General features: G+C 36.3%; 1 protein-coding gene and 1 pseudogene across 7 annotated transcripts in view; one reads left to right on the forward strand and one right to left on the reverse strand.

Moving 5' to 3' along the window:
- The window catches only part of ATP7A (ATPase copper transporting alpha), a 194686-nt gene that overhangs the window by 106894 nt on the left and 65313 nt on the right, over positions 1-22479 (forward strand). The gene's annotated exons all lie outside the window — the stretch shown is intronic.
- LOC130681931 (acyl-protein thioesterase 1-like) lies at positions 13069-22475 on the reverse strand (annotated as a pseudogene).

Raw genomic sequence — 22479 nt, forward strand, 5'->3', positions numbered from 1 at the left:
CAATAGCAACGTATCAATCACACGTGTGTAGTGAGCAAGCCAACCAGGGCCAGGTGAGAATCCTGGCCACAGGAACTTTCATTTTATCCATGGATAGGTTGTGAGAACCTGTTTTTACTGCTCACAGCTTGCTCCAATTTACTAGCTTGGCCTAGCCCCCTCCAGCTCTTCATACACTGCCACCTCTGCGTGATATTTCCTGCCTGGCCACGCCTTCCTGGAGGAACTCCTTTGGCGGGTCCTTGGTGACTGGCAGACGCCAGACCAATTACGTACCAGTACCAGAAGCCGTTACCTCTCCATCCCTTGCCCTGGAGGCTGCAGGAGGCTGCAGCGGTAAACACTTATTGATAGGTAAATGGCTAAGGCTAGGTGGAAAATTCTGGAAATTCTGCAGTTTATCCCGCACATCAATATCTCCTTTGTCTCCTTTAAAAGTCTGTTGGACTTAAATGAGTCTGTCATTTTGTCCAGATATGATGACAACAATAGCAGGACTAACAGAACAGAAACATATCTACTGAATCAGATGATTCAGCGTGTTCTTCCTGCACACCATCCTCTGGAAATGTAGAAACAGCTCTAAATGAAAATACCTCCAGGGTGGAGCATGAACTAAGAAGCATTTCAGCAGATTCAGAGTTAAACCCAGTCACATTACCAAGAAGAGCAAGAATGAAGTACCAGTTTGATAATTCTATTACCATCACATCTCTAAAATGTCATGAATGATATCTCAATAAATTTTAGTTAGCATTATATCTTTAAGCTGGAAGTTGTTTTGAAGATACAAGTCCAAACTGTGAAAGTGTACCAATAGGACCACTCTGGCTATAAAGAGAGCGTATGCTTTTCTGTTGAGATTTTTACCAAGATACAACTAGAACTGAAAAATGACCCTGTAGATATTACTTTAAATACCAGTGTCCTACCTAAATGTGAATGCTAAAATGCCTGAAAATTACTGGTTATATTTCTACAGATGATACCAGCAATTTCTCAAAGACTGAGAATAAGCCCTCAAAGAATAAGGATAGAGTTTGGAATAATTGCAAAGGAATAAATACATTAACAATTCTGGAAGTACAATATATTATTCTATTATTTCAAACTGGCCTTGATCCTCTGGTAAATATGGTATTTGAAAGTATTATTACTAATTTCGATATAAAGAATAATGTTTCTAATTTTTCTGTGGAAATTCCCTTTGGAGAAGCCATAGCAGATGTGTTGCCTGTGAAGGGAACATCAAAGGAAGGTATGTGCAGAAAGAAAACAACATTTGAAGTGGGTCCTTTGAAGCTAAAGTGCAACTTTGAGATAAACCAGAATTCCAGTGTCTTGCTGAGGAATAAACTAGAGAAAGCGACACCATTTCCATTGGTCCTGTAAAAACAAGATTGATGGTATTATCAGGCATCTCTAAGGGATAATGTTATTAATGAGGACCTCCATTGCCTCATCATAAAAAAAGTGGGAGTATTTCTTAATGATACTATCAGAGATTTTTATTTGAAGTATAGAGTTTGGAAGTTGATTTTTCCACTAAGCTTTTAGGAAGTCTTTAGCTCTCTGTCATGTTGTATGTGTTTGCTTCCTGGTATCAAACTATCTGTGTTTTGAACTCTAAAACTGACACTGTGTGACATTGAACAGTCAATCTGTCGCTACCTGTGTTTCCTCATTTAAAAAATGGGAATAGCAATATCTGTTGTTATTCTTAACAGGGTTGTTGTGAGAATTCAGTGAGATAATATATGTCAAGCCCTAGGACAAGTGGCTGGTACATGTGAAGTGTTCAGTAAATGCTAGCCTGTTCTGTTGTTATTGTTGTAATGTTGTAAGCCTTTAGAAAAAGATGTTACTCTCTAGATTAGGTAGTAATTTATTGAGCAAGAACAAAAGTATGATTTCATTATTTCCTTCAAATATTCTAAGTGCAAAAATGTCACCATCACTATCATCATCTGCATATTTATTGTCTTATGGGAGGATATGCTTCTAGCTAGTCCCAAACCACTATCAAGATAGTATAGTACAAATTATTTGGGAAGAGAATCAGAACTCTGTCCCTCTTTTCTGCTCCAAAACATTTGTTATTTGATTACTCAAAAGATCATTATTAATAACCCCAACACTCACCATAATATTTAAGGTATAATTTATATAAACATGAATAACTGGAGGAGATACTGATTTAGTTTTGCCCATAATCAAGTCTTGCCAGCAGATTAAGGTTCAGTTAATTCTTGCCTACATTGCCAAAATTGCAAACAATCTTACTGTGAAGATATGTTTCTACAAGGGGATATAGACTATGATAAGTCAATAATGGAAGAGCCATGCTTAAATCTTGCCGTTTTCTTAGGAGGGCAATTAGCATAAAACAAATTTGCAATTCACCAGAAAGGACCTGGCCTATATTGTCAAAGGAATTTGGTACACGCAAACAGGGCTATAATTTTTCCTTTAAAAAACAGAAGTTCAAACTATATTTAGGTAAAATCTGGCTTTAATAAACAAATTGACAAGCATTAGAACATTCCACCTGAAGTCTGTGAACAATTCAAAAGTCATAAAACCCTCTACAAATATCTTAAACTTTTTTTTAATTGAAGTATCATTGATACACAATTATATATAGGTTCCAAGTATATAACACAGTGGTCAGCAGTTACCTGTATTACTAAAATCTCACCCTCACTACTGCAGTTACTATGTGTCAACATAGGAAGATGTTACAGAATCATTGGCTATATTCTTCGTGCTGTACTACCACCCCAATGACCGACATATATTATGATTGAGATTTTTGTACCCTTTTATACCCCTCCCAAACTCCAACCCCTCCCCTGTCCCAAACCTTCCCCCATGTTAACCATTAGTCACTTCTCAGTGTCTATAAGTCTACTGCTATTTTGTTCATTTTGTTTTGCCTTGTTTTTATATTCCACAAGTAAGTGAAATCATGTGATATTTGTCTTTCTACACCTGGCTTATTTCACTGAGCATAGTATCCTCTAGGACTATCCATGTTGTTGCAAATAGTAGGATTTCTTTTTTTATGGCCAAGTAATATTCTATTGTGTATATGTACCACATCTTCTTAATCCATTTATCTTTGGTTGCTTCCATATCTTGGCTATTGTAAATAATGCAGCAGTAAAAATATAGGGGAGCACATATCTTCTTGAATCAGAGATTTGTTTTCTTTGGGTAAATTCCTAGAAGTAGTATTACTGGGTTGTATGGTATTTCAATTTTTAGTTTTTGTGGAACCTCCTACTGCTTTTCACAGTGGCTGCACTGATTTACATTCCCACCAACCAACAGTGTAGTAGGGCTACCTTTTTTCCACATCCTCGCCAAATTCATTATTTGTCTTTCAGATAATGGCCATTCTAACTGGTGTGAGGTGGTATCTCACTGTGGTTTTGATGTGCATTTCCCTCAATATTAGCAATGTGGAGGATCTTTTCATGTGCTTGTTGGCCATTTGTATTTCTTCCTTGGAAGAAGTTCAGGTCCTTCACCCATATTTTAATTGGGTTATTTATTTATTAATTTTTGATATTGAGGTGTATGAGCTCTTTCTTTATATTTTGGATGTTAACCCCTTGTGAGATGAGTCCTTTATCAATATATTTTCCCATACTGTACCTTGCTTTTTTGTTCTGCTGATGGTGTGTTTTTCTGTACAGAAGCTTTTTAATTTGATGTAGTCCCACTTGTTAATTTGTTTTGTCATTTTGAGAGTTGTATTTTTAAAATTATTTTGGTATCATTAATCCACAATTCAATGAGCAACATTATGTTTACTAGACTCCCCCCATCATCAAGTCCCCACCACATACCCCATTACAGTCACTGTCCATCAGTGTAGTAAGATGCTATAGAATCAGTACTTGTCTTCTCTGTTTTTTACAGCCCTCCCCGTGCCCCTATACACACACATTATGTCTGCTAGTAGTAATGCTGCCTTTTTCCCCCCTTATCTCATCCTTCCCACCCATCATCCACAGTCCCTTTCCCTTTAGTCCATTCCTGGGTTCTATGAGTCTGCTGCTGTTTTGTTCCTTCAGTTTTTGCTTTGTTCTTCTATTCCACATATGAATGAAATCATTTGATACTTGTCTTTTTCTGCCTGGCTTATTTCCCTGAGCATAATACCTGCTAGCTCCATCCATGTTGTTGCAAATGGTAGGATTTGTTTTCTTCTTATGGCTGAATAATATACCATTGCGTATATGTACCACATCTTCTTTATCCATTCATCTACTGATGGATACTTAGGTTGCTTCAATTTCTTGGCTATTGTAAATAGTGCTGCAATAAACATAGGGGTGCATCTGTCTTTTTCAAACTGGGCTGCTGCATTCTTAGGGTAAATTCCTAGAAGTGGAATTCCTGGGTCAAAAGGTATTTCTATTTTGAGCATTTTGAGGAACCCCCATACTGCTTTCCACAATGGTTGAACTAATTTACATTCCCACCAGCAGTATAGGAGGGTTCCCCTTTCTCCACAACCTCACCAACATTTGTTGTTGTTTGTCTTTTGGATGGTGGTGATCCTTACTGGTGTGAGGTGATATCTCATTGTGGTTTTAATTTGCATTTCTCTGATGATTAGCGATGTGGAGCATTTTTTAATGTGTCTGTTGGCCATTTGAATTTCTTCTTTGGAGAAGTGTCTATTCAGATCCTGTGCGCAGTTTTTAACTGGATTATTTGCTTTTTGTTTGTTGAGGTGCATGAGCTTTTTATATATTTTGGATGTCAACCCTTTATCAGATCTGTCATTTATGAATATATTCTCCCATACTGTAGGATGCCTTTTTGTTGTATTGATGGTGTCCTTTGCTTTACAGAAGGTTTTCAGCTTGATATAGTCCCACTTGATCATTTTTGCTTTTGTTTTCCTTGCCCGGGGAGATATGTTCATGAAGAAGTTGCTCATGTTTATGTCCAAGAGTATTTTGCCTGTGTTTTTTTCCTAAGAGTTTTATGGTTTCATAATTTACATTCAGGTCTTTGATCCATTTCGAATTTACTTTTGTGTATGGGGATAGACAATGGTCCAGTTTCATTCTCTTACATGTATCTGTCCAATTTTGCGAACAGCAGCTGTTGAAGAGGCTGTCATTTCCCCACTGTATGTCCATGGGTCCTTTATCATACATTAATTGACCATATATGCTTGGGTTAATATCTGGAGTCTCTATTTTGTTCCTCTGGTCTATGGCTCTGTTCTTGTGGCAGTACCAAATTCTCGTGAATACTGTGGCTTTGTAGTAGAGCTTGAAGTTGGGAAGCGAGATCCCCCCCCCACTTTATTCTTCCTTCTCAGGATTGCTTTGGCTATTCGGGGTCTTTTGTCATTCCATATGAATTTTAGAACTATTTCTTCCAGTTCGTTGAAGAATGCTGTTGGTATTTTGATAGGGATTGCATTGAATCTGTAGATTGCTTTAGGCAGAATGGCCATTTTGACAATATGAATTATTCCTAGCCAAGAACATGGGATGAGTTTCTGTTTGTTAGTGTCCTCTTTAATTTCTCTTAAGAGTGTCTTGTAGTTTTCAGGGTATGGGTCTTTCACATCCTTGGTTAGGTTTGTTCATAGGCATTTTATTCTTTTTGATGCAATTGTGAATGCAATTGTTTTCCTGATTTCTCTTTCTGCTAGTTCATCATTAGTGTATAGGGAAGCAACAGATTTCTGTGTATTAATTTTTTTATCCTGCAACTTTGCTGAATTCAGATATTAGTTCTAATAGTTTTGGAGGGGAGTCTTTAGAGTTTTTTACGTACAAAGTCATGTCATCTGCAAATAGTGACAGGTTGACTTCTTCTTCACCAATCTGGATGCCTTTTGTTTCTTGGTTTTGTCTGATTGCCATGGATAGGACCTCCAGTAATATGTTGAATAACAGTGGGGACAGTGGGCCTCCCTGTCTTGTTCCCAGTCTTAAGTGAAAAGCTTTCAGCTTCTCGTTGTTAAGTATGATGTTGGCTGTGGGCTTGTCATATATGGCCTTTATTATGTTGAGGTACTTGCACTCTATACCCATTTTCTTGAGAGTTTTTATCATGAATGGATGTTGAATTTTGTCAAATGCTTTTTCAGCGTCTATGGAGATGATCATGTGGTTTTTGTGCTTCTTTTTGTTGATGTGGTGGATGATGTTGATGGATTTTCAAATGTTGTACTATCCTTGCATCCCTGAGATGAATCCCACTTGATCATCATGTGTGATCCTCTTGATGTATTTTTGAATTTGGTTTGCTAATATTTTGTTGTGTATTTTTGCATCTATGTTCATTAGGGATATTGGTCTGTAATATTCTTTTTTTGTGGGATCTTTGCCTGGTTTTGGTATAAGAGTGATGCTGGCTTCATAGAATGAGTTTGGAAGTATTCCCTCCTTTTCTGTTTTTTGGAAAACTTTATGGAGAATGGGTATTATGTCTTCTCTATTTGTCTGGTAAAACTCAGCAGTGAATCCATCTGGTCCCGGGAATTTTGTTCTTGGGTAGTTCTTTGATTACCGCTTTGATGTTGTTGCTGGTAATTGGTCTGTTTAGATTTTCTGTTTCTTCCTTGGTCAGTCTTGGAAGGTTGTATTTTTCCATGAAGTTGTCCATTTCTTCTAGGTTTTCCAGCTTGTTAGCACATAGATTTTCATAGTATTCTCTAATAATTCTTTGTATTTCTGTGGGGTCTCTTGTGATTTTTCCTTTCTCATTTCTGATTCTGTTTATGTGTGTAGATTCCATTTTTCTCTTAATAAGTCTAGCTAGGAGTTTATCTATTTTGTTTATTTTCTCAAAGAACTTGCTCTGGGTTTCATTGATTTTGTCTATTGCTTTATTCTTCTCAATTTTATTTATTTCTTCTCTGATCTTTATTATGTCCCTCCTTCTGCTGACTTTGGGCCTCATTTGTTCTTCTTTTTCCAGTTTCAATAATTGTGAGTTTAGACTATTCATTTGGGATTGTTCTTCCTTCCTTAAATAGGCCTAGATTGCTATATACTTTCCTGTTAGAACTGCCTTCACTGCATCCCAGAGAAGTTGGAGCTTTGTGCTGTTGTTGTCATTTGTCTCCATATATTGCTTGATGTCTGTTTTAATTTGGTCATTGATCCATTGATTATTTAGAAGCATGTTGTGAAGCTTCCATGTGTTTGTGAGCCTGTTTGTTTTCTTTGTACAATTTATTCCTAGTTTTATACTTTTGTGATATGAGAAGTTGAGTGGTACAATTTCAATATTTTTGAATTTGGTAAGGCTCTTTTTGTGACCTAGTATGTGGTCCATTTTGAAAAATGTTCCATGTGCACTTGAGAAGAAAGTGTGTCCTACTGCTTTTGGGTGTAAAGTTCTGTAGATGTCTGTTAGGTCCATGTGTTCTAGTGTGTTGTTCAGTGCCTCTGTGTCCTTACTTATTTTCTCTTTGGTGGATCTGTCCTTTGGTGGGTTAATGTCTCCTAGAATGAATGTATTGCATTCTATTTGCTCCTTTAATTCTGTTAGTATTTGTTCCACATATGTCGGTGCTTCTGTGTTGGGTGCATATATATTTATAATGGTTATATCTTCTTGTTTTACTGCCTCCTTTATCATTATGTAATGTCCTTCTTTATCTGTTCTTACTTTCTTTTTTTTGAAGTCTGTTTTGTCTGACACATGTACTGCAACACCTGCTTTTTTCTCCCTATTGTTTGCATGAAATATCTTTTTCCATCCCTTGACTTTTAGTCTGTGTATGTCTTTGGGTTTGAGGTGAGTCTCTTGTAAGCAGCATATAGATGGGTCTTGCTTTTTCTCCATTCTATTTCTCTGTGTTTTGATTGGTGCATTCAGTCCATTTACATTTAGGGTGATTATGAAAAGATATGTACTTATTGCCATTGCAGGCTTTAGATTCGTGGTTACCAAAGGTTCAAGGGTAGCTTCTTTACTATCTAACCATCTAACTTAACTCTCTTATTAAGCTATTATAAACACAGTCTGAGAATTCTTTATTTCTCTCCCTTTTTATTCTTCCTCTTCCATTCTTTATATGTTAGGTGTTTTGTTCTGTACTCTTTTGTGTTTCCTTTGTCTGCTTTTGTGGATAGCTTATTTTATTTTTTGCCTGTAGTTAGTATTTGTTTGGTCTGCTTTCTTTGCTGTGATTTTATTTTCTCTGGTGACATCTATTTAGCCTTAGGAGTGCTTCCATCTAGACCAGTCCCTTTAAAATATCCTGTACAGGTGGTTTGTGGGAGGCACGTTCCCTCAAGTTTTTCTTGTATGGCAATTGTTTTATCCCTCCTTCAATTTATATGATAATCGTTCTGGATACAGTATTATTGCTTCAAGTCCCTTCTGTTTCATTGCATTAAATATATCATGCCATTTTCTTCTGGCCTGTAAGGTTTCTGTTGAGAAATCTGATGATAGCCTGATGGGTTTTCCTTTGTAGGTGATCTTTTTTCTCTCTCTGGATGCCTTTAATACTCTCTCCTTGTCTTTGATCTTTGCCATTTCAATTATTATATGTCTTGGTGATATCCTCCTTGGGTTCCTTGTGATGGGAGATCTGTGGGCTTCCATGGTCTGAGAGACTAGTTTGTCCCCCAGCTTTTGGACGTTTTCAGCAATTATTTCTTCAAAGACATTTTTTTATACCTTTTTCTCACTCTTCTACTTCTGGTACCCCTATAATGTGAATATTATTCCTTTTGGATTAGTCACACAGTTCTCTTTATATTGTTTCATTCTTGGAGATACTTTTATCTCTCTCTGCCTCAGCTTCTCTGTATTCCTGTTCTTTTGTTTCTATTCCATTAACAGTCTCTTGCACCTCATCCAGTCTGCTCTTACGTCCTTCCAGAGATTGTTTCATTTCTTTTATCTCCCTCCTGACGTCATCCCTTAGGTCTTGCATATTTCTCTGCACGTCCACCAGCATTGTTATGACCTTTATTTTGGATTCTTTTTCAGGATGATTGGTTATATCTGTCTCCCCACATCCTCTGTCTGGAATTGTCTGAGTGATTCTTGAGTGGACAAGATTCTTCTGCCTTTTCATGGTGATAGAGCTGGTCGTAGGCAGGTGACGCATGTGTCACCTGGGAGAACAACGTCCCTCCCTGCTTGCTGGTCGCCTTGTCCTTCTCCATTGCCTGTGTCCATTACCTGCAGGCAGGGAGCCGTCTGTGGGTTAATTTCCTCTGTTGCTGCATGCAGGGCAGCCCTCGGCATAGCCCAGAGCCCTGCAGGGAGTGGCAGATGCGCTGGTTGTGTTCTCCTGCGAAAACGGCTCCTCTTCCTGCTTTCCGGACCTTGCTCTGGCTTCCTCTGTCTGTGTTAGGCAGCTATGTACCTGTGGCAGCCTGTGGGTCTGTCCCAGTTAGCTGCACACTGGGAGGAGACTCTTTGTGGTTGCTATGGGCGGGACGCCTACCCGGCTGCTCTGCCACTCCGGCAGGTCAACTGGTTTGCTTGTAGCACTGACCGGGGGAAATGAATGGCATGCTGCTTATCGCCATGAGTGGTTTTGCAGCTGAGTTACCTCCCAGGGGACTGGGGCACCTGAAGTTCCTTAGCATTCCCAGCCTGCTGGGCTGAGTGTCCTGGGACCATTCCATCCAGCTGTTAATCCCCTGTCCCTTTAAGACTTTTAAGAAGTACCCACTTTTCTTTTGCCCCAGGGGAGCCAGCTGTGGGGACCCACCCACAGTGTCCATCTAGTATTTTACTTTTCCGTTTCTCTAATATCCCTTACACCATGCAATGTGTGTCTGTGCTCCCAGTGCAGATTATTAGGGCTGGTTATTTAGTAGTCCTGTGCTTCCACTCCCTCCCCACTCTGACTCCTTTCCTCCCACTGGCGAGCTGGCGTGTGGGGAGTGCTTCAGGTCCTCCTGGATTGCGGCTTTGTATCTTACCCTTTTTGTGAGATGTTGAGTTCTTGCAGATGTAGATGTAGCCTGGCTGTTGTGTTGTATTTTCTGGTCTCTCTTTTAGGCGTAGTTGTATTTGTTGTATATTCAAAAATATGTATGGTTTTGGTAGGAGATTTCCGCCACCCTACTCATGCTGCCATGTTAAACCTGTCTCCACTTGTTCATTTTTTATTTTGTTTCCTCTGCCTGAAGAGATGTGTCCAGGAAAATAAACATTGCTCATGCTTATGTTCAAGTGATTTTTACCTATGTTTTCTTCTAAGAGTTTCATGGTTTCATGTCTTATATTTAGATCTTTGATCCATTTTGAGTTTACTTTTGTATATGGAGTTGAACAGTAATCCAATTTCATTCTCTTGCATGTAGCTGTCCCGTTTTTCCAACACATCATTGAAGAGGCTGTTCTTTTCCTCATTGTATATCCGTGGCTCCTTTATCATATATTAATTGACCATATGTTTGGGTTTGTTTCTGGGCTCTCTATTTTGTTCCATTGTTCTATGGGCCTGTTCTTGTGCTAGTACCATTCTGTTTTGATTACTGTAGCTTTGTGGTATAGCTTGAAGTCAGGGAGCATAATTCCCCCAGCTTTGTTCTTCTTTTTCAGGATTGCTTTAAGTATCTGGGGTGTTTTGTGTCTCAATATGAATTTTAGAATTACCCTTTTTTTTTCCCTCTTGTATTTTCATAGGGAGTGCATTGAATCTGTAAATTGTTTTCATTAGGATGACCATTTTGGTAATATAAATTTTCCTATCCATGAGCACAGGGCAGATTTCCATTTATTGATGTCTTTTAATTTCTGTCATGAGTGTCTTATAGTTTTCGCTTTGTTGATTAGGTTTATTCCTAGGTATTTTATTCTTTTGGATACAATTATAAATGGAATTGTTTTCCTGATTTCTCTTAATGCTGGTTTGTTCTTAGCATATAGGAATGCAACAGATTTCTGTGTATTAATTTCATATCTGTAACATTGCTGAATCTAGTTATTAGTTCTAATAGTTTTGGTGGAGTCTTTAGGGCTTTCTGTGTCTAATATCATGTCATCTGCATACAGTGACAGTTTTACTTCTTCCTTACCAATTTGGATGCTTTTTATCTCTGTGTTGTCTGATTCCTGTACCTAGGGCCTCCAGTACTATGTTGAATAAAAGTGGTGAGAGTGGACACCCTTGTCTTTTTCTGATCTTAGAGGAGAAGCTTTTAGCTTTTTGCTTTTAAGTATGATGTTGGCTGTGGGTTTGTCATATATGGTCTTTATTATGTTGAAGTACTTGCCCTCTATACCCATTTTGTTGTGTGTTTTTTCATGATGGGTGTTTAATTTTGTCAAATGCTTTTTCAGCATCTATTGAGATGGTCATGTGGTTTTTATCCTTTTTGTAAATGTGGTGTATCACATTGATCAATTTATGAATATTGTACCATCCTTGCATCCCTGGAATAAATCCCACTTGTTTGTGATACATGATCCTTTTGATGTATTTTTGAATTTGGTTTGCTAATGTTTGTTGAGGATTTTTTCATCTATGTTCATCAGGGATATTGTTCTATAATTTTCTTATTTTTGTGGTGTGTTTGGTTTTGGTATTAGAGTGATGCTGGCCTTATAGAATTACTTTGGAAGAATTCTTTCCTTTTCTATTTTTGGAATGCTTTAAGAATGATAGGTATTAACTCTTTAAATGTTTGGTAGAATTCATCTGTGAAGCCATCTGGTCCTGGAATTTTGTTTCTTGGGAGGTTTTTGATTATCAATTCAATTTTGTTACTGGTAATTGTTGTCTTCAGATCTGTTTCTCTCTGGGTCAATCTTGGAAGGTTGTATTTTTCTAGGAATTTTTCCATTTCTTCTAGATTGTTGAATATATTGGCATATAATTTTTAAACTCTTAAATCAGCTATAGAATATGAGGAAGCATAGGGAAACTGTTTAATACGTACTTTAAGGCAGATTAGCCCTCTTTGTAATGCTGGCAAATATAAAAATGTCACAAATCCACCAATCTGCTGGCTCACTTCCCAAAATTCTACATTTAATATTTCAAAATATATTCTTATTGCTCAGCTTGAAGGACCCTAAGGCCTCAAGAGCAAACCCTATCATAATCTTAGCCAATAATTTTCCCTTTCAGCAGGAACAATAAAATCTAAAACAGTGAATATGGAGATGTGAATGTTCTAACTTTTCTTGTAGTTGTATAATATGAAAACTCAAAGCCACTACATTAGTGTTCTTTCTTTTGTGACCTCAACTGGCCGCATTCCATAATATAGGACCAATCTCAAAATGTACCAGTAGGTGGTTTAACAACCATCAAATTCGTGGCTCCATGTGCAGAACCCCTGTCCCAGACCTTAAAAGCTAAGCTCATCCACTTCAAGGTAGGAGCTTACCTGTCCGGGAACAGTTATTGTGTGTTTGATGATGATGTTAATGAGGAAGGCAAATCAGGAAGTTTATCAAGAAGTTTCATCATGAAGACTAGAAAAAGGTAATATATTAAAAATATATTAAGAATAGGATATAATCAGAATAAAGGAATTTTTACAGATAAGAGAAGAACCAAAATCCCAGTTAGGGCTAAATAGTGAGAAAAGAGATGAGATTTGAGATGAAAAGCTTCTATGCTAATAGCATAAAAAAATAAAAAAGGAGTGCAAATAGATCTTGGATTTTTTAAAAATGTGTGTTTAAAAATTGAAAATGTAAAATTTGGAGTAATTTTTAGGAATAAAATTAAGGCCTTGAAAAGTATACAATAATGAAATAAAAGATAAAAGGAGAATGGGGAATGTATTTTTGAAGTAATGAAAATATGTTTGAAAATTAGAAAAAAATAGGTTAAAAAAATTAAAATACACAATTAAAATAGTGGAAATGAAATGTTTGGAATAACAAACTAACAAAATCTCTGCATTGTTTTCATTTAAAGATATTTGCTTTTTGAATTTTTTTATTGTTTTTGGGCTATTGTCTTAGTCTCTAAGAATTGTCTTTTGCTGCTTCATAAATTGACTTAGTCATTTTCATAGGTAATCTTTATTTAGATGGGTTAAATAAGATAAGTATTAAAGAGCTTGATGACTTACTCTTATGATATTTTAATTTTCAGTATCCTATATTGAAGCATCAGTATAGAGTGTTACTTGATTAATATACACATTATTTTTTCAACAAACAATAAAAGGATTTATATTGAGACGTAATATAAATGGGATTCCTATTATGTATTATAGTTTTCACTTGAGTCAAAATATATTGTGGATGGTGAACATGTTAGAAATTCAAGATAACTAATAATCATTTCACTTTTCTGACTGAAGTCTTTAAAATGACAGAATTCTTTTAAGCTTTCAAAACTTCTGATTACTTTTACATTTAGTTGTTATGAAAATGTAAGAAGGTGGACTTTAAACTATCTGAAGACCCCCACACTGACTGAGCAGCATGCTAACCTGAATTTATTGTGATTACATATGTAAATTAATTACTGGGGAGATAAAAAAGGAATTTCAGTACACTAAAACTTTAGCAAAGGACCTTTCCCAAAGTGACTTTTATAAAGGGGGAAATGTTAGAATGTACTAATTGTCAATCTTGCTAAAAATCCAAAGAAATATGTTGTCTAAGTAATTTTTAATTTAAACCAGTATGGGAGAAGATACGAAATGTAAGAGGAAAAACATAGGAGTAAAATTTGATGCAAACACTAGAAGTATTCCATGCTTTTCAGGTGTTTTTACCTGTCAACCGAACAACGCTCAGATCACGGGCATAGAATTAGAGTTTTTCAAGGAAACTGAAGAATATCTAGCCTTATCATTTATAGATGGAAAGAGCATGGAATTTGGAGGTACACAGACCTTCACTTGAATCCTACTTCTTTCATTTTCTTTTTTTTTCAGAATTAAATTATTTTGCATTGATAGAAACCATGAAAAAGATTTACATTTTCCCACATTACAGCACATTTCTTTCCATAAATCAGATCTTGCTAACTTGTACAACTGAAGCAATAATTTATATTCCTCAAAGCAAAGCAAAATGACTTAGTAAATAATTGTTTGAAAACTTTAAATCTAGACACAAACATATGGCTTCATTATTAACGTTCCTTATAGTCCATTACTAAATTATTTCTATTATCAATTAGCACCCATTTCTAAAGATGCATTTCTAACATTGTTTTAGTCAGTTGGAATACAGCAGAAAAATAATAACAGTTCAAAAGTATCAAGCATACATTTCTGCTACATATTACATTGTGTGGTAAGTATACCATATGTATTGAGCTCTGACCTTTACCCATTAATTTGTTTTCAAATAAGTTATAAAAAATTATTAATAATAGTCAATAATCTGAAAAATTTGACTATTTAAAATCAAGTAACAGCTTTCACAATTGCATCAAAAAGAAAAAAATACCTAGGAATAAAACTAACCAAGGAAGTGAAAGACCTGTACCCTGAAAACTACAAGAAATTGTTGAGAGAAATTAAAGAGGACACTAATAAATGGAAATTCATCCCATGCTTTAGGGTAGGAAGAATTAATAGTATCAAAATGCCATCCTGCCTAAAGCAATCTACAAATTCAATGCAATCCTTATCAAAATACCGACAGCATTCTTCAATGAACTGGAACAAATAGTTCTAAAATTCATATTGAACCACAAAAGACCCCGAATAGACAAACCAATCCTGAGAAGGAAGAATAAAGCAGGGGGATTACACTCCCCAACTTCAAGCTCTGATACAAAGCCACAATAATCAAGACAATTTGGTTCTGGCACAAGAACAGACCCATAGACCAGGGAAACAGAATAGAGAGTCCAGGTATTAACCCAAGCATATATGGTCAATTAATATACAATAAAGGAGCCATGAATATACAATGGGAAAATGACAGCCTCTTCAACAGCTGGTGTTGGCAAAACTGGACATCTACATGTAAGGGAATGAAACTGGATCATTGTCTAACCCCATACACAAAAGTAAATTCAAAATGGATCAAAGTCCTGAATGAAAGTCATGAAACCATTACACTCTTAGAAGAAAACATAGGCAAAACTCTCTTGAATATAAACATGGGCAACTTTTTCATGAGCATATCTCCCCAGGCAAGGGAAACAAAAGCAAAAATGAGCAAGTTGGACTATATCAAAGTAAAAACCTTCTGTACAGGAAAGGACACCATCAGTAGAACAGAAAGGCATCCTACAGTGTGGGAGAATATATTCACAAATAACATATCCGATAAGGGGTTGACATCCAAAATATAAAAAGAGCACATGCGCCACAACAAACAAAAAGCAAATAATCCAATTAAAAAATGGGCAAAGGATCTGAACAGGCACTTCTCCAAAGAAGAAATTCAGATGGCTAAAAGGCACATGAAAAGATGCTTCACATTGCTAATCACCAGAGAAATGCAAATTAAAACCACAATGAGATATCACCTCACAGCAGTTAGGGTGGCCAACGTCCAAAAGACAAACAACAACAAATGCTGGCAAGGATGTGGAGAAAAGGGAACCCTCCTACATTGCTGGTGGGAATGTAAATTAGTTCAACCATTGTGGAAAGCAGTATGAAGGTTCCTCAAAAAACTCAAAATAGAAATACCATTTGACCCAGGAATTCCACTTCTAGGAATTGACCCTAAGAATGCAGCAGCCCAGTTTGAAAAAGACAGATGCACCCCTATGTTTATCGCAGTGCTATTTACAATAGCCAAGAAATGGAAGCAACTTACGTGTCCATCCGTAGATGAATGAATAAGGGAGATGTGGTACATATACACAATGGAATATTATTAAGCCATAAGAAGAAAACAAATCCTACCATTTGCAACAACATGGATGGAGCTAGCAGGTATTATGCTCAGGGAAATAAGCCAGACGGATAAAGACAAGTACCAGATGATTTCACTCATCTGTGGAGCATAACAACAAAGCAAAAACTGAAGGAACAAAACAGCAGCAGACTCACAGAACCCAAGAATGAACTAACAGTTACCAAAGGGAGAGGGACTGGGGAGGGTGTATGGGAAGGGAGGAATAAGGGGGAAAAATGGATATAATGATTAGCATGCATAATGTAGGGGGGTGCACGGGGAAGGCAGTAGAGCACAGAGAAGACAAGTAGTGACTAGCATCTTCATATGCTGATGGAAAGTGACTGTAATGGGATATGTTGTAGGGACTTGATAATGGGGGGAATCTGGTAACCATAGTGTTGCTCATGTGATTGTATATTAATGATACCATAAAAAAATCAAGTAACTGCTACTTTTATGTTTACGCAAAAACTGAAAAGTCATGTCTAAAGTGAAAATTTCAAGTAGGTCCTTAGGCAGAAAGAAGTAAAGCAATTTTTTCTAAATGGATTGTTCATTTCTTACAGTAGTTCATTTTAAGTATATATAAAAAAATAAGTAAACTGAAACTCTATGCTACAAGGAGAATCATCTTAGAGCCAATCATCTTAGAAATTAGTTTTTAAGACCAGTCTTAAATATTTCAGGACATACCAGAATATGATATAATTATTATTTCATCTGATTGTGAAAAATACAACCACAGAGTAATTCCCATTACCTGGACTAACAGAGTCTAATAACTAAATAGGATTAACTTTGGACTAGGATGTGACTTAAGAAATAGGTAGTGTAGGAAGTCTGAAGTGATGTCTGTTTTTTTTGTAGAAGTATAAATACATTTTAAGTACCATCATGTCTGTGATTGAGAATATCAAAGTACAGCATGTATTGACAGGAGATGTCTATGGCAAGGGGCCAATATTTGGTCTGTTATTAAGGATAAAAAGAAAGAACACATTTCTTTTATAGAGAGGAAAAAAGATACTAAATAGAAATAATATTCGGTAAAGAAAGTTCTGGTCCCCAAAATGAAAGGGCTGTTAATCAAATAGAATAATATTACTTTTCACTGACACTTAGAGGCATTATCCCTATTATTAGGAATAATGTAATAACACCTCATTCTTACTATGTATTATAATTGCTAAGTGTATACTAATCACTAATCCCTGTATAAAAATAGAGACACTGCATGATGACTAAGTCATTCTGGAATAAGTCTATAGACTACATCACAGCATGCATAAATCATTTATATCTTAACTGCATATTTATAATCTGAACCAGTTTTCATTTAGCATACTGATAATTCTCAAATGATAAAATAAAAAATCTGGTTGCAGTGTTTTATTATTTTGCTAAATTATATTGGGGAAAAGAAGCTAGGTGCTTCACCTATTTTAATACTAGTATATTCTGGATCATATTTTACAAATACATGCATAAGTTTCCCTCAAGGAGAAAGTATTTAGTCTGTGTCACTGGTGTGTTTTTTCAAACATTGTAACACTGCAAACATGAGAAGTTTGAAGATCAGAAGGTTTATACTCTAGTGCAATGATGCTGGTGGTACTTCTATACAAGGCGTCTTATTGATGTCAGTTGTGGAGGTAGAAGTCTATCAATGAATTGCTTGATATCCAGTATTTTTTGTTGACATGAACTGCATCATGCCTCGATAGGTTTTAAGGATTACATTGGCTGGATTTACCAATGTTTTTAGCTTTTCAGCAGTAAAAGAACCAGATGATAAGGTAAATAAAAGGTTGCGATCTCCATGGCACTGAAGAATAGGAATATCTCTGTTAACAACACTAATAGGACCCTGTGGAAACGAAATGCATAGTGGAAGCCAGCAACTGAAAACAGTGACACCTGCCAGTTTTTGCTCTGTGGTCAGAGTAACGTGTAAAGATAAAGCCTCTCCCTGAGAAAATACTCCTAGAATAATTCTGTTAGAAGGCATGCCATTCTTCCCCTGTCAGTCTATCAAAGCCTTTACATTATCTGCTGATTGTTTAATTCCAGGTTCATATTCCCGTGAATCTGGTGAAAGGCCAATGGCATCAAACCAAGAAGGCATAGCGATGTTCATATTAAATGTTACAGGCCTAACTGTTGCATGTGATTAGATATATTTGGTATGTGAACTTCTCATACCTGTAAATGCTTATGCCCATCCACACCGCAATGGTGACCTTGTGGGTGGCGGGCACAATGGCCAGAAGCGGAGCAGACGTGTTACTGCCGCACCTACTCCAGCAGCACTGACAGTGCGTGTTGCAAGTGGAAGGAAAAGCGGGCGCCCAGCCGCGGCCCAAGGGCATGTGCGTGTTGTGTCTTCACCTGACCCACTGGACGCCCCCTTGTTCTTTCAGTTAATGGCTAGGTTTCTTGGGCAATTTATTGAATTTCCTGGTCTCCATAAAGGAAACTGGATCACCTTTTATTATCACATCAGAAGGAATTCTAAAGAGAAAAATGTACTAATGACAATCCAGGAAGGGGTGGTAACACAGCTTGTATAGAAAGAGCTAAAAAGGATTATCTAGTCCAGTCTTTAAAGGAACTGAAGCCCTTACAAGTTAGGGTGTTTTGTCCAAGATTCTAGGTTTTCATTTTGCTGGAGAATAGGTAGTGCAGCCCTGTGTATGTAAATTGTACCAAAATCACATACAGATAAAATATATCGTGCTTGAATTTAATGTTTTAGACATTTCAGTAAATAAAGAACACCATACAAATTAAAATAATGTATCTTTATAGTCCCTGTGGACAGCACCCTCTACACCACTGCTAGGACAAGAGGGGTACAGAGTACATTTGATGTACTTCTCTCCCACTCCTGACTTCATCTAAATATAGTGAAGTCTTACACTTTGAGGGCTATGAGCCGCATACATACTTTGTAGACTGTTAGGCATTTATTTTCAGAGACACCGTTGATATAATGGAAAAGTAGTCTGTCTGAAAATAAAATAACAGCATTGGTTCCTAATGAAAGATTCCGAGAAAAAAACAAGCTGTTGACGCCTTGGAACAATGTGAGGAGAACACGGAGGTGGTATTCATTGGCGGGGACCACGTGAAAGGTGAGCAGCACAGACCCGTAATCGGACTGCTACCAGCAATTTCCTGCTCTACGGAGTCTGTGCCTGTTTTTGCTCACCACTGTATCCCTAGAGCTAGCACAGTGCCAAGCACATAATAGGCCCTCAGTAAATATTTGTTGAATAAGTAAATGTTATTTTAGCTTTCTGCCCAAAGATTTGGCATCCAGAACAGTATTGTGATAATCACTGTGTATTTTCTTCTAAAAGAAACAAAGGCGCTGCTTGTTTTTGTTTCCTTTGAGACTTTAGACCTGAAAAGTCTCTTTGCAATCTAACAGTCAAAGAAAAAGTTTGCTATTATTATCCCAAAGGGGAATATTTTTGTTTGTGCTAAGTGTGGTTACCCAGATTTAAAACACCTAAATAGAAGTTACTACATAAGGAAGTGTGTTTCAGTCTGCAGCATGAAAACAATGTAGGATAATACAACTTTTTCCCATAGTATTTATATACATAGTTTCTGTATTTCCTTGTATCTTTTATAAATAGGAGGTAGGCTAAAGCAGTAGAAAGTATATCAAACCATCTAGTGAAAAACTGTTTTTTGCTTTTGAAATAAGTGTTAAGAACAATTTCTCATTCGATACATTGATAAATTCACTTCATTTTGGGAAAAAATATCTCAAAACCAGGTCTTGTTTAAGAGATACGGTGTATTTAAACCTAAAGGAAAACAATCCCCCTCCCTTTTGAAAAAGTTTTGTACTTTATCAGGAAAAGTATAGTACTGTCCAATGGAATGTTCATTTCTACTCTGTCTTGTATGGCAGCCACTAGCCACCTTGGCCATTGAACACTTGAAATAATGCTACTTCTATTTAAAAAAAAATTCTCGTACAGTAAAATTGGCTTATTTCCGGTGTACAGGTCTGTGAATTTTTTTTTAGTTTGGTGAATTTTAACAATTTTTTAAAAATTTGCCAAATGTATAGATTAATTATCACCACAACCAGGTTAGCATAATCCCATTGCCCCCAAAAGCTCCCTTGTGCTTGCCTCTTTGTAGTCAGTCCTCTCCCATCCCTCATCTGTTCTCCATTTTCCCCGTTAGTTTGAATGTTTATATTTTTTAAAGATGCAAAGACACAAAAGCTTTCATTTTATAGTGGCTATATTTATATTTCATCTCTTTCAAAAGAATATGTCTGAAGTATATGTGGTTTGGCTATTCTGCAGCTTATTCATAGGAAATTTTATATAGTGTAATCCAAAACAAAATATATATTGTTTTCCTGTTCTTCTGTTTTGGATCATTTATGCTGGTGATCTCTTTTATAACTAAGAGCAAGCTGATCAACCAGAATTATCAGTCTTAGAAACTTCCAATGCCCTGGCACATGTCAAGATTTCACCAAATACATACCCAGATAACCAAAGCTAAAGGAAGAAATAAATATATGAAGTCCATTAAAATGAGTGAAATATTTAACTATAAAACTATTGTAGACCATTTAAATGAAATTTCCTACTTGGAATTACTTTTAATTATATTTTGGTGAGCAAAAATTTTAATTATATTTTATGGAGCAAAAATTTTCACCAGAAATCTCTAATAATAATACTCATATTTTAACTGTCTTTAGAATTTTAATACCTTACTGCCTCTCAAAATCAGCAGGTCTAAAATTTAATTTATCACCTTTCTTTCCCTCCACTCTAACCTCTAACTTCCTCCAGTTTCCTCCTGTCTTCGGTAGCAGTTGATGGCATCACCATCCCTCTACTGACTCAAGCCAGAAACCTATAAGTCATCCTAGTTATCTCCTTTGCCCTCTGTAATCTCCTTACTAGATCTTGCTACATGTATCTTGGAACTTCCCTGTTTCTCTTTGCCCAGTGTTCAATCCTCAATTCAGACCTGTTGTACTATTTTTGCAATTGCAAAAATCTCCTAGCTGATCTCCTCCTATGTCATTTCACTACACCCAAATATCATCTTCCACAGTGCCTCCAAAATGATTCCTCTCTGAAGTACTTTTTCATGGCTCCCTATTACCTGTAGGATAAATGAGACCATTATTAGGTAAATTAGTCATAAGGATGTAAATGCAGCATAGGAAATACAGTCAGTAATACTGTGACATTTTTATATGTTGTCAGATTGTAACTACACTTATTGGGGTAAGCATTTAATAATGTAGATAAATGTTGAATCACTATGTTGTACACCTGAAACCAATATAATAGTGTATTTCAACTGTAATTATTAAAAAAAAGAAGCAATTACTGGCCTAAAAGAGGCCCCATAATAAAGCAGTTGTCTAATTCTCTAGCCTGTCATCCTTCTTGACTTTTGTGCTTCCATTTGTCTGGAATTCCCCTGCTTCATATATTTCTGTCTGTCCTTTAACATTCAGGTATTATATCTCTCTTAAGCCTTTTCTGACCCATATTCTTAGGGATGAATCAGTGTCTGTTTTCTGTATTTTCTGTTCTAGTATTGCTCCCTGTGACTGTATTATGCTCAGCTTTGTATCCTGAGAATCCCAGTTCCTGGCATATATAAGTGCTTGATTAATATTAGTTGTTCAGTGTTTACTTTTATGTAACTCTCTGCTACAGAGAACGTCTTTCCTATCTATTTATTCCTAAGATCCTTAGAACAACCATGGAAGGTATATTTCCTCATTTTTCAGATGGCAGAACTGATGAGTGTGGTGGGCTAATAAGTGGATAATTGATACTGGAATTAAGATCTTCTGACTTCCAACTCAGTGTATGTGTGACTACATCATAAATCTTTGTAAGATGTCAGCCAAAGAGATGCTTGCAGTCATGGTAGTAGTTGAACTATATATAGTAGCTGAGCTTTACGAATACAGTCATTGTTTAATAATATGGGTAGTTGTTGAACCACAGTGTTGTGTACTTGAAACCAATCTAAGATTGTATACTAATGATACTTGAATAAAAAAAGAATACAATCATTGTTTTGATAATTGAATCAGGCAAAACAAAGATGCTCTTATTTTGAACAAAAGTAATATTAGGCTATAGTAACTTAGAAGGATATAGGAGGAATATATGCTGCAAAATCCTATGAATATACTGCCTTCATTCATAAACTAGCATGTTTATATCTTTTCTTACCAACAAAGTTACCTTAATTGAACATTTTGAAAGTTTAAATTTCATATCATCCTTTGTTTTCTGTAGCTGATCCTGTTTCCTTTATTACCTTTTGAATTGGTTGAGAGTGAGGTGTCAGAGTAACTTGTGAAAGAAAATAGTAGGAAAGAGTAGTTTGTACTTTGTTGTGAAATTCTAGGTTCTGTTTGTCCATGTGTGTGTTTCAAATGCCTGATTCATACCTGAGTCATGTACACCTACACATAGCTTTATCATTCCTTAGGTACTCAATACATTTTGTGTTCTTTCCAAAGAGAATGGTAAAGATGAGAACTAATAGAGAAGGTCCATTAGATTGAATTGTTTCATTCTTCTTGAATGTGGTACAGTGATTGTTATTTTTAAGTTTTACATGATGTAATGTAATTAAACTGTCTTTTGAAATTTCCTTCCA

The sequence above is a fragment of the Manis pentadactyla genome, chromosome X (genome assembly GCF_030020395.1).
Source record: "Manis pentadactyla isolate mManPen7 chromosome X, mManPen7.hap1, whole genome shotgun sequence".
Lineage (NCBI taxonomy): Eukaryota > Metazoa > Chordata > Mammalia > Pholidota > Manidae > Manis > Manis pentadactyla.